Raw genomic sequence first — 7012 nt, 5'->3', positions numbered from 1 at the left:
TGACAGCTCCCATTACTTTGCGTGGGAACCTTACAAATGCCAATTTTGTTTTTTGTTCTTTTCATGTGGATACTGCTGTAAGAATTTTGTTTCGATTCTTTACTTTTCCGATTCAGTGAACGGAATTTAACATGTGATTGAGATAGAAAAAGAAATTTCTTTTGAACACGATACCAACCTTAACACGGACATGGGACATAATACAGGCCTTTTCCAAACTTTTCATATTATTTAGTTCACTTTTGTTAAAATGAACTAAATAAAATTCTTGAGAAATGCCCCTCTGGGAAGTACCAGAATGGGATTTCTTTTTCATCTTAATTACTTGGACTGGTGAAAATCCAAGTAATTGAGAAATTTCAATTTTAATCTCATCCAGTGATTTATCATCACTGGGGAGACCTTTCAAGACGACTTTGAACAATCGCTCAGATTTGTCGTCGTATGTGAAGAATTTATGGCGCTTCTCAGTTAAATACTGAAGAAGACGTTTGCGATCGTCAAAGGATCCCGGCAAAACGCGGCAGTCACCCTTCCTAGCAATCTGAAATGAAACCTTGATCCCCTGAAGGTTACTCAAAATCTCATTCCGGAAGCCAGAAAACTCGGCAACAGATACCACAATTGGCGGAATCCTTTGCTTTTTCGCATGAATCGAATCACCTGGGCTAGAGGTATATTCGATTTGCTCAATTTCATCATTAATCAAATCGAACTGATTGCTCAGTTCGATTGGAGAAGAATTATTTCCGATATTAGAGTTAGAAGGAATATCTGAATTCTCCAGCGTCCTTTTACTTTTTCCGCGCTTTGGCAGGACGGTCTTAAAACCTTGTTTCTTAGAAAAAAGTGGAGAATTCAGAGATTCACTGTTCCTCTTGTTTTATTAATGTTCATTGCTGACCGTGGAAACGTGAACTTCTAAGAGGTTTTTTTCCAGAACGGTGTCCCTGCAGGATTACCACCGCTTGTCGGAATTTTACTTCCGCAAACGGGTCCAACGTAAAACGAAGGCACGGGTCCTTGCAAAGATCGTAACGGGATCAGTGGGTACAAATAGCGCTAAGAAGCACCGTTGAAATTAAAATAGCTTCGGGTAGTATTAAAAACTTCCTTCCGCAAAGAGAGAAAGAACCGCACAGCACGAAAGCACAATGCGGTCTGAATATTACTCTGATTCTTCCGATGACTTTATATGGCCATGAAACATGGACGTTAAAGGAGGTTGATCGGAGAGCTTTCGGAGTGTTTGAGCGTAAGGTGCTGCGGACAATACTCGACGGCAGGGTTACTGATTCTTACATAGCATCATCTTTCGCTTGAGTTGCACTCAGTAATGAATGCTACAGCTTTCGTTCATATGTTTTTGTCGTTGAATCGATGAATCAATCCATAAATTTTGGGTTTATGTTTTTCATCCGTGCTTTCACCAGTTATTCGCATCGACACGGATTTTTGCTTTGCATATAAAGTGTTCATCGTACTCCTTGTTGATTGCATCAGGAGTGATGTATCGACAAAACGAATCGCGAGTGATGATGATTGGGTATGATTGGAAGTATTTGGGATTCTCTTTAAGGATATAAACCTAGAGGCATTGCTTTAGCCTTTCAGAACTTTTGACGTGCGCTTTGTGTATTGTACTTGATAGCGCTGGCGTATGTGCGACGACTCAATGGGGTTGATATCTCTAGACTCATACGATTTAGAAATTTGGTGTGATCAAAACCGTGAAACGTGATGGAAGCTAGATTAGTCTTGAATTCAACTACTGGGCGGTACTATGGTATATAAAATAGTCAGAATAGATATCTCGAAATCCGTAAAACGTAGATCGTCTTCTATAAAGTTGTTTGGTGGTCAAAACCATTGTGATGAAAAGCAATATTCTTTGTTATTCAAACGTTAGTAGGAAATAATTTGTTATGGCAATTACCCAGATAAGGAATCTGTAAGATTTAGAAAGTTTCCAACATTTACAAAGTTGTTCGGTATTCTACCTAATAAGTATTTCCTGTAGTGTATCAGACTGAAAAAAATGAAAAGGACATGTGATACAGAAACTAATCTACACCCTACCGGCGTCTGTTAGATTTTTTTTTACAATTCTGTATAAGAACCCAAAAACAACCTGTTTAAGAACTGGGCATATGCGAAATTGTTAGTTTCTTATACAGAAATGTAAGCTCATAAACAAATATTGTAAGAAAAGCTTGCAAAATTATAAGGTCTCATACAATATTTTAAAAACAATTTCGCATATGCCCTGTTGTTTTACAGGTTTTGGAAGGTTCTTATATAGAACTGAAAAACTAACAATCTCCGGTTGAGTGTAATGATAAACTGATTTGATGTAATTTTTAACCATAATTTGGACTTGATTTTAATACCAAATAGACTTTTGTTTTACTATCGTGGTGTAATTTTGAAATACATTCGATTTAAAATTACTGTCCGTTCGTTTCTACTTGCGTTTATTTTCAATCTACAATTATGTTTTTTTTTAAATTTAGTTTACATCTAAACAGATAACACTGAATCAACAATTTGACGCCACAATACACGGTTCGATGCCGCATCCTTCCATTCTCGAATGCGCCCCACGCTCGCCAAGTCGTTTTACACCTGGTCTGCCCACCTCGCTCGCTGCGCTCCACACCGTCTCGTACCTGCCGGATCGGCAACGAACACGAACACATCTTTGCAGGGTTGCTATCCGGCATTCTTGCAACATGCACTGCCCATCGTACCCTTTCGACTTTAGCTACCTTCTGGATACTGGGATCGCCGTAGAGCTGGACGAGCTCGTGGTTCATTCTTCGCCGCCACACACCGTCTTCTTGCACACCGCCAAAGATGGTCCTTAGCACCCGTCTCTCGAATACTCCGAGTGCTTGCAAGTCCTCCTCGAGCATTGTCCATGTTTCATGTCCGTAGAGGTTAACCGGTCTTATTAGCGTCTTGTAAATGACACATTTGGGGCGGTGGTGAATCTTTTTTGATCGCAGTTTCTCCTGGAGCCCGTAGTAGGCCCGACTTCCACAGATGATGCGTCTTTGTATTTCACGACTAACATTGTTATCAGCCGTTAGCAAGGATGATTGAACAGACAAATGCTGATCAAAATGTTGCGATCTGTTTGCGCCATCCATAGTAGAGAAGTTCAAAGGTAATGAAGAGTTGCAGGTCATCGTTATGGAACGGGTGGAGAAGACCAACGGCCGGCGTCTTTTCAACACCCTGAACGCCGGAGCCTTCATTCCGACGCACACCTTCCCGGCAACTCTTTGGATGTTCTTTGGTAAGGTAAAAATGCTAGACGCAGACTGCATTCGTGGGGTAAGTTATCTGATAAATCCTTAAATTGAATTTTAAACTAATTCTTTTAATTTTGCTTGCCGTTGTTAGTCCAGCAAATGTTTGAGTTTTGTTTGTGTGTGTGTGTGTGTGTGTGTGTGTGTGTGTGTGTGTGTGTGTGTGTGTGTGTGTGTGTGTGTGTGTGTGTGTGTGTGTGTGTGTGTGTGTGTGTGTGTGTGTGTGTGTGTGTGTGTGTGTGTGTGTGTGTGTGTGTGCTTTATTAGAATAATTTTTTACACATAGCAAGTTCATCTCTTGTTTTTTTTTTTTTTTGACTAATTTTATTCGCTAATTATCTAATACATGCATTCATCTCTTAGATTAGGTGTTCCGTGTTTTCTTAACACTATCATCCTTATTTGCTATGTTATATTTTTAGTTATTATTAATACATTTCAATTGCCTCTGGCAGTTAGAATTTTTCCTCTGGTTGAATTGAACCATGTAGGAATTACAATGTTTTCAACTTAAACTAATCTTAACCTATTTTATACTAAGGGTACAGAGAGTTAATCGTTGCAATAGAAGATTGCAACGATTTTTGTCTAAAATTGGAAATTATTTAGTTGGACATTTGTTGCAATGTCTCAATATTAGAAATTCTATGAAGTTCATTGGTACTATATCACGGAGGCAACTTCAGAATCATTTTCAAAATTTTATTTTGAATCCTCTGAAGTTCATTTTTTCTGGTATTGCAGCAACTAGTCCATATTGGCACAGCATACAACATGGCTGGTCTAAAAATTTGTTTGTAAATCAAAAGTTTGTTCTTAAAACAAAGTTTTGATTTTCTGTTTATAAGTGGATATAGACACTTAATATATTTGTTACATTTGGCTTGAAGGCCTTCAATGTGATTTTTAAAAGTTAATTTTTGATCTAGCAGAAGTCCTAAATATTTAGCTTCGCTAGATCAATTAATTGGCACTCCATTCATAGTTACAATATGTCTTCTAGAAGGTTTTAAATAAGAAGTTCTCGGCTTATGTGGGAAAATTATAAGCTGAGTTTTGGAAGCATTCGGGGAAATTTTCCATTTTTCAGGTAAGTGGAGAAAAAATCCAAACTTTTTTGCAATCTACTACAAATGGCACGAAGGCTTCGCCCTTTGGCTGAGAGGCCAGTGTCATCTGCAAACAAAGATTTTTGACACCCTGGTGGTAAATCAGGTATGTCACAAGTAAAAATGTTATACAAAATGGGCCCCAGTATGCTGCCTTGGGGGACACCAGCCCTTACAGGTAATCTATCAGATTTAGAATTCTGATAGTTTACCTGCAGTGAGCGATCTGATAAATAATTTTGGATCAGTTTAATAATGTACAGAGGAAAATTAAAATTCATCAATTTTACAATCAAACCTTCATGCCAAACACTGTCAAATGCTTTCTCTATATCAAGAAGAGCAACTCCAGTTGAATATCCTTCAGATTTGTTGAGCAGAATTAAATTCGTTACTCTTAATAACTGATGGGTGGTTGAATGCCCATGGCGAAAACCAAATTGCTCATCAGCAAAAATAGAATTGTCATTAATATGAACCATCATTCTATTCAAAATAATCTTTTCAAACAGTTTGCTTATTAAAGAAAGCAAACTGATTAAGCGATAACTAGAAGCCTCAGCTGGATTTTTGTCCGGCTTCAAAATTGGAACAACTTTGGCGTTTTTCCATTTATCTGGAAAGTATGCCAATTGAAAACATTTGTTAAATAAATGAACCAAAAAGGATAAAGAGCTCTCAGGAAGTTTTTTGATAAGTATGTAGAAAATACCATCATCACCCGGAGCTTTCATATTTTAAATTTTCTAGTAATAGATCTCACTTCATCCAAATTAGTTACCAACGAAGGGTCAAAAACATTCTCTTGATTGAGAATGTCTTCGAAGCTCCGTGTAACCTGATCCTCAATTGGACTAGTGAGACCTAGACTAAAATTATGGGCACTCTCGAACTGCTGAGCAAGTTTTTGAGCCTTTTCGCCATTTGTTAATAAAATTTTATTTCCCTCTTTAAGCGGTGGAATTGGCTTTTGAGGTTTTTTTTAAGAATTTTCGTTAATTTCCAAAAGGGTTTCGAACTGGGATCCAACTTCGAGACATTATTCTCAAAGTTGGTATTTCTCAGAATAGCGAAACGTTGTTTAATTTCATTTTGCAAATCTCGCCAAATAACTTTCAAAGCGGGATCGCGAGATCTTTGGTAGTGCCTTCGCCTCACATTTTTAAGACGGATCAGTAGCTGAAGATCGTCGTCAATAATAATGGAGTTGAATTTAACTTCACATTTGGGAATTGCAATGCCTCTGGCTTCGACAATAAAATTTGTCAAAGATACGAGCGCATTGTCAATATCACTTTTGGTATCCAAAGGAATATTAACATCAAAATTCCTATCGGTATACGTTTTATATAAATCCCAATCAGCTCTATGATAATTAAAAGTAGAGCTGATCGGATTATAAATGGCTTCTTGTGAGATTTCAAATGTCACAGGAAGGTGATCAGAGTCAAAGTCAGCATAAGTTACCAATTGGCCACACAGCTGACTTGAATCCGTTAAAACCAAATCAATTGTCGAAGGATTTCGAGTGGATGAAAAACAAGTTGGGCCATTGGGATATATCATCTCTTGTTGATTTTTAGTTATCCAAAGCATTAGAAAAAGTGTGCTCAAGTCAAACAACAACCATTATAAAACAGTTGATTTGTGGTTCCATGTGGTCAAGTTCATTAGTTTTTATTTGTTCGAATTAATGCCGGAGTGGACTTTATCTAAAGATCAAAACAACAAGAGTGTCGTCAGTTGTAAGTGATTTCGTTTTATTGGCTGTAGGTCATGCCACTGGCCGTTTTTAATCGACACCGAAGCTGACGTGTCTGTATTGTCGAAAGAAATGAATTCAGGTGAAGGGACACAAACAACGATTGAACTGTTTGCCGCTTAAAGTGAGTTCTCACGCAAGTTTTTGTGGATGTTTATAATGCGCGTCCGATGGTGTTTATTCATGCACGCAGAACGTTCGCGTGATCATCGAAATATTTTGTTCTGCGTTGTGCGTGTGAGCAAATTAATTAGCAAGTGAAACAAAGTTCAGTTCGCATCCGATCGAGTTTCCTTTAGTTTAATATGCAGAATGATCGCGCGATCATCGAAATATTTTGTTTTGCTTTGTGTGCTCGGTAAGTTTGAAGTGCGCGTTCGATTGTGCTTTTGCTTAACATGGATCAGACTACACGCTACACCCAGCAAACCGTTTACCAAAACGAACCCTGCCACACTCCCTACCCCATATATCCAACATCCCAGTGATTCCTGGTGGAAATGCAGATGGCTCGTCGGCTTCTATCAAAGCGAGTATCACGTCAACATTTTCCTACCCATTACCTAATTGACCTGCATTCGGACACGGCCGGCGCTGGTATTGCTTAATTTATGGTCACCAGTTTTTATACATTGAAGATGATGTTAGTCCCAAACATCATCTGTTGGTTCTCTGTGTAATTACAGCTGACCTGGCAATAACGGAGTAGCAACCGTGGGCGGTCAATCATGCTCATGCTCATGCTCAACATTGTTATCAGCCGTTAGCAAGGATCCAAGGTAGACAAATTCCTCGACCACCTCGAAGGTAACCCCGTTTATCGTAAC

The sequence above is a fragment of the Armigeres subalbatus genome, chromosome 3, assembly GCF_024139115.2.
Source record: "Armigeres subalbatus isolate Guangzhou_Male chromosome 3, GZ_Asu_2, whole genome shotgun sequence".
Classification (NCBI taxonomy): Eukaryota; Metazoa; Arthropoda; class Insecta; order Diptera; family Culicidae; genus Armigeres; species Armigeres subalbatus.
This window is presented reverse-complemented; position numbering follows the sequence as displayed.